The sequence below is a fragment of the Thermobia domestica genome, chromosome 7 (assembly GCF_964235325.1).
Source record: "Thermobia domestica chromosome 7, izTheDome1.hap1.1, whole genome shotgun sequence".
Lineage (NCBI taxonomy): Eukaryota > Metazoa > Arthropoda > Insecta > Zygentoma > Lepismatidae > Thermobia > Thermobia domestica.
In genome coordinates, this window is record NC_137460.1 from 32,276,121 (window position 1) to 32,287,496 (window position 11,376).

An 11,376-nucleotide genomic window follows, 5' to 3' on the forward strand; every position below is an offset into this window, starting at 1 on the left:
TGGTGCGTGGGGATCCCTGGTTCAATCTCCGAGCCAAGTAAGTTTGTGGTGGACAACATTGTGATCGTGGGTTTTCTCGGGGTACTCGAGTTTCCTCCCACTTTCTCAATCCACCAATTGTTCCATTATCATTCACTTTCCTTAATCACCCTTAGTCTCCCTTAATCTAACGGGCATAACTGTGGGGCGTTAAACTGAAAGATTTCATTTCATTTCGTTCTCCAATCTGAGAGGATTAATCGAAAATCTGAGAGAAAATAGAGCATATTCTATTAAAATCAAACTTTTTCTTTTCTTTCCTTTCCTTTTTCTTTCTTTTCTTTTTATAAAAAACACCGTGCGGCATATTTGTTAAATTGGGAATAGTTAACCTTTATCCCCTTGGGAGTTCCCTTGTAATTATATGGTTAGCGTATTCCTCTTTGGAGCGGGAAATTCGGGTACGATTCTCTGCGGGAGCTCATTGGGTTCGAATCTCACGTTAAGGTGTACTTCTATGTCTCATATAGCCTCAGTGCAGAAAGGAACACGACAGCAAACTGTAATCAGCCAATCAACCTTTCCTCATGGGCACATTTCATCCCCGAGCGCTATGAGGATTACAGAAAGCCGAATACCGTTAAGAAACTACGCAGATACACTATGGTTTGTCAATATCAAATAATTTTTACTTAGTTTATCCTGAAAAATTATTTTGTACCTACAGCGTGTCTACTACATGTGGGACACGTTCATTTGCACGATCGGCAAGTTTCATGGGGCTGTAAAATCTGTCATAACTGTATTATTTAAAGTAAATATTTCTTGCTTGAAACAGACTTCATGATGATGGTTGTTACATTTAATATGCTGTCCTTCTATTTGAATACTACATTCATAAATCATGTTTTGGTCGCATTAGTTTAAGGTCACATGGACAGTGCTAAAGCAAATGGCTAAACAAATCCCAGCATGAATTGCTTGATTGTTGTCAAATACAAGAACTCAATTCTCGAACAAAAGCGAATACCTGTTCCATTTAGTTACTTATCACAGTTTTTATATCTAAACCAGTCTTGTTCTTGTCACAAACAAGTCTCTTATCATTGAAGGTAAAATAATAATAATAATAATAATAATAATAATAATAATAATAATAATAATAATAATAATAATAATAATAATAATAATAATAATAAAACAGATGTGGAAGGAGAATCAAGAAATAAATCTAAAAGAGCTAGTTGCACTGGAATTGCAAACTGATATATTGAGATTGAAGCTCGATATTGAATTCTATGATAAGGATTCGCGTATTTGCTCTGCAGGTGTGTTTGCTTTATATTTCACTGACATAATAGATTATTTTTTTAAAAAAAAACAGACAGAACGATATTGTATTTGTAGCTTGTGTTAATGCATTTCTGTGAGCGTGTGCACTTTCCCTCCCCTTCGCTGTTCATGATGGGGTAACATACTTAAAAACGTTACCTTTAAGATTTGTTCCTTCTGGAGAAAGGGGGCCGCAAATTGAATAGGGCGGCTTTGTGTACCTATATACATAGACCTACGCTCAAATTTGCAATATGGGGTTCATTTGACACTGTTTTACGCCGAGGAATGTCATTTTGAACTACAGACGGGGGCTATTTCCCCCATAAGTTTAGATTTATATACATTTTAGTCACAGAGATAATAATATAGCAATAGATAAACGCGAAGGTCTACTTACAATAGGGATCTAGCTTCCCCAAGCAAAATCTGAAATGACGTTGCTGTGGTACCCCCTTATTCATGTGTTCCATCTCCAAATGACACGCCTATTTCGGAAGGAAGAAAGGCATATACTGAGTTTCACTAAAATCGGATAAATTTTTCGAGAATTATTGTCAAACAGACAATCACATACATGGATGCCAATCGAGTCGAATGGTCATTTATAGAACATCAAAAGTTACATTTTAACCCTTTCAAGCGTATTTGAAGATAATAAAAAAAAAGAAGTTTGTCCAATGTCATTGCATTGGCTGATAGTTTCTTCTGTGAGAATAGTGTGTACGTGCATCGTAATACGAGTCCCATGGAAAACCTCTGGTGTAGCTGTTTATAAGCTACTCACCATACAGTTGAATGATCGCCGATGGCAACTACCGCGCCATCTATGCTCAACTTGTTAAAAGGTGCTTGTGCATTGCACTCACGGAGGGAACGGTCGAACGAAATCTCTTTCCACAAGAAAAGAACAAGAAAGGAAGATTCCGACAAACAGACGCAATGGGATGAGATGCGATGTTTAATGTGGGATGAGTAAAGATGAATACACACAGAGGTAACTTGCCTTAGCAACTCCTGTAATGGGATGGGCGAGTTTCAAGGTCATTGTCCGAGTACACCCACCTGCCCATCATGTTACTGTCGGCTCGCCCATATAAGATATCTACAAGTCCCTCTATACCCACCCAACGATGCACAATGTCATCTCCTTAATATCCCTTGGTAATCGCATTGTGGGTACCTAACAATTTTACTTTGTTTCGGTCTAACAGCTTCGTTTTATTGCAAATGATTATTCCATTTCTCTCTCTCTCTCTCTCAGAGATGAATTTCCTTTTAGTTATAAGAAACCAGGAGCGGTGACTTAGGAGGTAGGACAATCACATCTGATACAACCTCTTCCTGAATTTGATCAAGGGCTAGTAGTGAGTGGTCACTTCTAATACGAAGGGTTCCTGGTTTCAGGGATGTCCACAGGCGAATTCTAGAACGCACATTGCACTCACAAAATGTTTTAGTGCGGGAGATTGATTTTTCATTAAAACTGAGACAATCAACCTTCAATTATACCATAATGATACATTTAATAACAAATAGAAGTTCCGAACTTGAATAACATTTAGTGTACAAAGTAAGTTAATTATCGTGGTATTTTTACAATCAATTCCGGCTTCTTCTACTACATCTTCTTTTGAGCAAGGGGTGAGAATGGTGCATTGGGAAAGGGAGGATTTCGCCTAAGAATTTAAGGGATATGGGCATCATTACCTGCTTCTTGAACTAGATACGTAAGCTTGTGAACAATATGTTGTCCTTGTAGTTCCTCTAAGCTCCCAAGATATTCCCTGACTATTTTCATTGTACAAGTTTTTTTATGTCATCGCACTACGATTTAGTGCTAGACCTCTTATTCCTGGTGCGAGGGATTCCTGTAAATGAAAGTAAATTTTTCAGTTTTACATACGTCCCATGATTATGCCGTCCAGGCTTAAGGAGATGGTGATGATGAGAATGAATGAAAAATAGTGGAATGGAGAAAGTGGAAAGAAACGATAGAACCCCGAGAAAACCTACGCACACACGGTGTTTGTCACCAAAAAAAAAATCCCACTTGGCGCGAGCTTGGATCAAACCAGGGACCTACGCAACAGAGTTGAATGCTCTACCACTGCTTCACAAGAAGTTCCTAGTTTCTAACAGGTCATGTCAGTTTGTGGTGGGCAACAGCATGCCCGAGGGATTTATTGAATCCCTTCTTGTTCTTCCAATAGTCATATTCTACCAATTATTGCCTAATGAATTCCTTTCCTTAATCATCTACCTCTTATAGCCTACAACAGTTTCAACACTTTTCTTTCGACTATGTACGTCTTTTCTGTCTTCTAGCGGACAACACACTAAGCGAAAGGTACCGGTAATTTGGGATTGGATTGGATTATATTTCAGTTTAGTGCCCCTTTTAGCAGCGAGACTATGTAAGACATGGATCTACAGCTTAACGTGGAATCCGAACCACAGAAGATCCCGGCAGGAATCGTACCGGTTCTAGAACACCAAAGGCGCGTACTCTAATCGCTTACAAGCAATGTACAGAACAAGGCACGGTCAGATCCGACTCAAACTTCGCCCAGAGAACACACAATAGAAAAGAAGAAAAAGTGCCAAATTGGAGCTGCCCCCATCCAGAAACACCGGATGCTCCGCAACACAACGCACCACGCGACAATATGATATAAGGTAAACATCGCAAGATACCAGTTTATGTTGCAAACGGAAAGGATGGGCAGCACCAGGATATTAAGATATTTGATATGCTATAACACTGACTTGGGCGGCCATCTTGAAAGAAGCCATCTTGGATATAGCGTAAGGTATTGAAATGAGAAGCGGCGTGTATGATATATCAATGTAAGGTAAAATGCAAAAGGAAAACCAATGATGTAACCGCGAAAAACATAAGTATGATGGTATGGACGGGACGAGGTGCAGAAGACTCGGGCAAAACAAACGTGTATTCGAAGGGCAGAATAATAGTGCAAGACTCCACGATAAATGGTACGTGACAAGTAACTGCAACAGTGTCTGTGCATGGAAGTGCATCCGCCTTGACAGATTATGCCTTCCGAGGATATTGGTACCTTTCCCTGATATTGTGACTGTTTGGGACCGTCGTGAAACAGTGTAGCAAACCGTGCAAAGGAAAAGATACATTCGTAAAGAAATGTAAGCTAGAACAGGGCTGGCCTTTCTCATTCGTACGTGCTTTGTTTCAGATAGTGTTGTTTAAATAAACGTGGGCCGAAATGTCTCTTGTTCACACGAAACTACAAGAAAATTGAACAAGAAACGTACAAAACGGTGTCCAGGAGTGGGCTTCAATCACAATCGCCCTTTTGATCACCAATCCAAGATGATATGTCCTACACTCCGGAGTGAAGTGCCGAATTGCTGTTCCATAAGAGGTAGTCCTTTGTAGATTATGTAGTCTCCAAATGAGTGATCGTATCGCGGGTTGCAATTATGGTTTTCACTGTTCCAAACGGAATCCCAATATCCTCGGAAGGCATAATCTGTCAAGGCGGATGCACTTCCATGCACAGACACTGTTGCAGTTACTTGTCACGTACCATTTATCGTGGAGTCTTGCACTATTATTCTGCCCTTCGAATACACGTTTGTTTTGCCCGAGTCTTCTGCACCTCGTCCCGTCCATACCATCATACATATGTTTTTCGCGGTTACATCATTGGTTTTCCTTTTGCATTTTACCTTACATTGATATATCATACACTCCGCTTCTCATTTCAATACCTTACACTATATCCAAGATGGCGGCTTTCAAGATGACCGCCCAAGTTAGTGTTATAGCATATCAAATATCTTGATATCCTGGTGCTGCCCATCCTTTCCGTTTCCGACATAAACGGGTATTTTGCGACGTTTACCTTATATCATATTGTCGCGTGCTGCGTTATGTTGCAGAGCATATCTCCGGTGTTTCTGGATGGGGGCAGCTCTAATTTGGCATTTTTTCTTCTTTTCTATTATATGTTCTCTGGGCGAAGTTTGAGTCGGATCTGATCGTGCCTTGTTCTGTACATTTCTTGTTAGCCACAAAGGAGCCGAAAAGGTAATTTGGGGAAGGGAAATAGGTCTGTAACTATTAAAGGCTTGAATTTTTTTGTTTCTGAGAGTGAAACTTTACACTTTCGTTTTCACCAGATACTTCCCTATTTGATTACTCACAGCAGGATGACAGGATTTGAACAACAAATCAAGTGCATTGCACGCAAAAATAGTACATAAGACCATAAAGAGTCTCTGATGTATTATGGGTTGGCACAGAGTTAATTTAGAAAGAGGGTTCCTTTTTCCTCCTCGTTACCGTGCCTATATATTCCTGGTCTGCAAATTTATGATACCAATATTATTATATTTTAGATTCAAGCTAGCAAATGCTAGCACTTCGGACTTGTTAACTGCAGAATATTCTTTCTGGATCGAAGTCTCGAACGAATTCAAAGGACTCATATGGAAAGCCCTGTGAACCACACTAACTCTTTTTTTGTACCATTCCAGGTCTAACATCGAAAGATGCTGAAACACAAGTTTAAATTATTTTAAATGAAAAATCCAAATATCAAATTTCATGCCTGTAACTTTAAGGAATTCAGAAATATAGATATTTTATCGTAATAATTGCAATCCTCACCGCATTTTCTTCCCTCCCAGATCAAATACCAAAAGGGACTGAAACACGTGGTTATTTTAAATGAGAAGTCCACATTCCAAACGTCATGTCTGTATTCATAAGGGGCTCTGAGCTATGGGCATCTTACTACAATAATTACTACCCTCATTTCCGCCTTCCCCGTCCTTTCGCGTCGAATTTCAAAAAAAGAAGAAGAAGAAAGAAAGAAAGAAAAGAAAAATCCTTCTTTAGTGGTACCTTATATTACAAATCGTCTGTATTATTCTAATTTCAAGTTTCTAGCTTAAGCAGTTTCCCTAGACATTGATCAGTATGTCAGGTCTTCCTTATAGGTTATAGAGTTGAGTTGATTTTGAGTTTAGTATCGCTTTCAGCAGCTAGGGTATATGAAAGGTGGACCTACTGACTAACGTGGAATCCGAACCACGTGAGCTCCCATCGGGAATCGAACCCAGGTCTCCCACGCCACAGGCGTGTACGCTAATCGCTCGTCCTGCCATCTTCAGGTACATTTCCCAAATTAAACTATCTACATACCATTCTGTGTTTTTATCCCGACCCACTCCACCTAATAACTCTATTTCACCTAAAGTGGCGCTTACCATTGTGTTTGCCCGAGACGCTCATGTTAGTACTAGGGATGGCCACATTTTTCCGAAAAATAAATTTTCCGGAAATGAAAAGTGACAAACGAAAAAATTTTCGAACAACGAAAACTTTTTCAGAAAATGAAAAAGTTTTCTAAAAACAAGATTATTTTTGAAGAAAAAACGAAAAATTGAAAAATTAAATTTCCGAAGATTTAAAAGCAGATTTTTCGAAAAAGGTTGTCCCTAATTAGTACACAATATTTTCTTTTTGTACACAATATTTATTTGTTTCAAAAACTTTCTGTAGCAGACAGATTACAGTGTAAAAGGACTAACCTTGAGTTGGCTTTAGAAACTACTGGCTAAATGAAAGAACGACCCGAGCAGTTATTTTTCTGTCTTTACGATTTGGCTACGTTGATTGCCTTGACAACAAGTGTACGCCACACGAACGAAACGTGTGCTAGCCAGCAGACAAAACAACTTTTCTTTATTTTAAAGAGCATATTTTTTCCCCACTGTGTAAGAGAAAAGGTTATATAGTGAAACGAAGCAAATAGTATAGTGCAGAGACTGGGCGGGACAACTACATAAACAGTTGGATTGGATAACATTTTTGACATGCGAATCAAATTTTTATGAGTGTGACAAAATGGTTTACACAATATTTATGACCGAAACTGATTATAAAATGGAACAGAAACCTGCATAAATATAACCAAATTATTTTTTTTGTGTAAATTGTAAGTTCATTTTTCGTTTCTTGTATTGTAATTTTTTTTTTTTTTTTTTTTTTTTTTGTATAAAACTCAGTAAATCTTCGGCAGTCTGTGACTAGAAAAACTGTATACATCAGTTGCAATATTCTTTAATTATTAAAATGCTAGCAAATGTTCAAGCGTGTTACTGTGGGATATTTTGTTTTGTTTTGTTTTGCTTTATTTTGTTTTCTTCTTCTTGTCTTTCATAGGTCTATAGACTTAGTCTGAATTCAATAAAGTCTCGCACGAGATTCGAACATCTCGTTCGGGTAGTTTATTGTAGCATCTAACCCAAGGTGACCAGAACTTTTACTTTCAAAAACGGGACGCATACAAATCGGCGACGGGGGGGGGGGAGTGACTTCCATATTGCATTTTGGGACTCAGCAGTATTTTCAATTTACAAAATACACAAGTAAGAATGATAACACAGCGTTTTTAACTTAAATACTACCCAACTATACTTTTAACTACTTCAACACTCAGAATTCCCACTCAATTCCCACTTGAACCACAGAACAATCAATTCTCATTTGAATATTCAGAAGTTCTAGGCACGGCTGAACCTTCGCAATGCGTGTTGGTATGGAAGAGTGTAGAATTAGCATTGACCATTTATATTTTGAATAATAATTACGGGACACCTGGGTCATGTTTGTTTTAAAACGGGACATTTAGGCGTACCATTTGAGAATAAGAAAAAAACGGGACAACGGTTGAAAATAAGGGACTGTCCCGGCTGAAACGGGACGTCTGGTCACCTTGATCCAACCTCCTTTTTCTCTCCAACTACATCAAACATGAACAAACAGTGCCTAAGTGTGTGTAAATTTGTTTTAAATGAAAAGTCCAAATACCAAATTTCATGTCTGTAAATCTTCAGAGCATAGACCCTACTGATATTCCGATGGAATACTGGTGTCTTTGATCTTTGAGAACCATGCATTCACAGAATTCACAGATTATGAACATATAACAATACATAAACATGCTAAAGTAACTTTACATTTTAAACTTATAATAACAAATGAGTAGAATTACATAGGCATTTAAATATACGCAATTGAAAATGATGATTCACGTACAAAACGGTATTTAATAGTTTGTAACCATCTCAAATTTTAATAATGTATTTACAGTATTCACTTTCATCACTCTCTTCATGTTTAAATTACAAACTTTGTTACTAATTTATTTACAAAACAAACTAATATAAAAAGCACCATAATTAACAATAACTTTATTAAAAGTTCAATTTAAAATATTTCAATATGTAATTATAGAGGAAACTGGGTGAATACCGCGCACTTTATCTTTAAATGCATGTATAAGCCGTTATGTCAACTGCATTAGATTATGAAAAAACAAGCGAAAAAGTTAGAGAGGCAAATGCGCGGTATTCATCACCCCCTTGGGGTAACAGCGCGCAGATAATTTTCTAATATTAAATAATCCAATGTAACATAGAAACCAAACATAAGTTTATGTACAACGGTACGTTGTATATTTTTATATTTTTATTACTTGTAAACTTGTAAAGTTGGGCATAAAGTATTTTATATATGTAATAAACTAGATTATTTTTGAAGAAGAAGAAAAGGTCAGTTAGAAATAATATCGATTTTAAGAAGATATTCATATGTTTTAAAAAAATAATAGGATTTTTGGTGTTTAGTTGTCAGGGGCAACCAGAAATGTAAATATAAATAAATGGAATCAATATAAGGGACGAAGTGTGTATTATTTTAATGGCTCAAATTTATTGCAAAAGGAAGAACCAGTGATTTATATCGTTGTATATTGTGCCGAAAACCCGAAATTGAATGTGTATCGTTTCGAAGTTGAGTAGAAGCGGACAACATTGAGCCAAACATCAATTATACTCTGTTGCCGGAACATTTATAGAAACAGCCTGAGTACTACAGATAATGGATCGGTCGAAAATCCAATGACGAATTCTCTGAACCACATAATGGACGTATTAAGGGAGATATCTCAACAGATCAAAGATCAATCTCAACAGATCAAGGATCAATCTCGTCAAGTTCAGGAGATATCTCAGCAGATCAAGGATCAATCTAATCAAGCTCCTTTTTTTAGATTGAACGCCACACGACACCACGCCACGCCACACCTCCAAGCAAGTTCGACATAATGACGAACAATTTGAAAGAGTGAATCAGCAAGTGGAAAAGTTGAACCAAAAGCTAGATCAATTGCAGCAACATTTTGATGAAAAATTGGAGCAAAGTCAGCAAGACAATGATGGCAAGGGGGACCAGATGCAGGAACTTTGGATAGGATTAGCTGAAAGTTCGTATAAGCATACTGCCCTACTGATTGGATCAGATTATCCTAACTTTTCTCTTCGTTCAAATGTTTTTAGTTGTTCTGCTGATATTGTGTGTAATGAAGATTCTGGTAGTTATCAGTATGCCAAAGGTTATAATCATCCTCATCATATCCAACATGATATTAATCCTGTGGTTCATGTAGCAGGAGATAAGTTGATCCCAATATTCGTGAAATGTAGAAAGAAGACGTGTGTTTCCAACAGTGCTTGTGTTGATGGGTCGAATGAATTAAATCCGTTGAATTGTTCATTCAACGAAAAGACCATAATGATGTTGGCGAACGGTCTGATGGTGTCTTCGCAAAACGTGACGCAGTGCGTTAGTTTCCATCATTCAAGTGTGATGTTGCAAAGTTTTGAAAATCCATCAGTGATGCAATACATTGCTAGCTCGAATCAAACTAACCTTAATCGAGACCAACTTCGATGTATTCATGTGAAATTGAAGTGTGATCCCAATGTGCAGGAAGATGTTAAATTCAAGTGTACCGGTGATGCAACCGAACCTAACCACAGAAGAAACAAAACCCGTAGTAGGACAAAGTACCGTGAGCATTGTGGAAAGGAGAAGTACAGACATGTTAAGAGACACGATATCTCGACATCAGTAAAGCGAAAGAGAACTGAACCTAATTTTACCGGTGATGTAACCAAACCTAATCCAAGTAGTAACAGTAACAGTGATAGTGCTTGTGCATCCGAGCCTAATATTATCGGTAACGTGAGGCTATCTAATCACAGCCGAAATAATACGATTTGTCAGAAACGCTGTTAAGATGGCAGGAATTACGGTAAAAATTCTCAAAATAAGAAACTAAGAACTATAAAAGTAAAGAAAGCGGAAAACCGTATTCCGATTTGTGACTTTCAATGTGACTTGAATGAACTTGTTGGCCATGTAACTTAGACTGGAATTTCGATGTTCACAAGGGTCGTATTCAATGGATTTTGCTTTAACTATCATTATGATTTCTCGGTTTATTGTATTTTACATTATGTTATTTATCCTTGAGTTTATATCTATAATAGTAATTTCTCAAGGAATGTCTACATATGTCTTAATGTTATGTGTTTTCCTGTGATTGCCAAAATGAAATATCAACCACATTATTCTTATTATGATGCTAATAAGACGTTAATTATTATGCTATGTCCTGATTATTATCGATATTTCAATCTCAATTTATATTTTGTTTAACTACATCTTATATTCGATCATGTTGTGTTCAAAGAACAACTATCACATTCATCTTTTTCAAAACCTTCTTCATGATGCCCAAGTAAATAATTATTAGATTGTAACAAGCATTCAATGGCCCCAAAAAGGACTTAAAAATCAAATAACTTGTAAATCAAATTTCGAATGTGCCTTATCGTCGTTGAATCGTAGAAATAAATGATGATGATAAAGTTTAAAATAAATATGATGATCACTATGATAATAATATTTGTTATAAAATTAAATGCGATATATATGTATATTTATATGTGAATTGTAATTTTCAAGTATACGAGGTGCATTCGAAAATTCAAATGATGAATATGTAAAAGTAAACGGTCCAGAATTCTTTTTTTCTTTTTATTGAATAAATAAATAAATAAAAATAAAAGTCCGTCAGGCGCCATTATATACAACGGTACGTTGTATATTTTTATATTTTTATTACTTGTAAACTTGTAAAGTTGGGCATAAAGTATTTTATATAT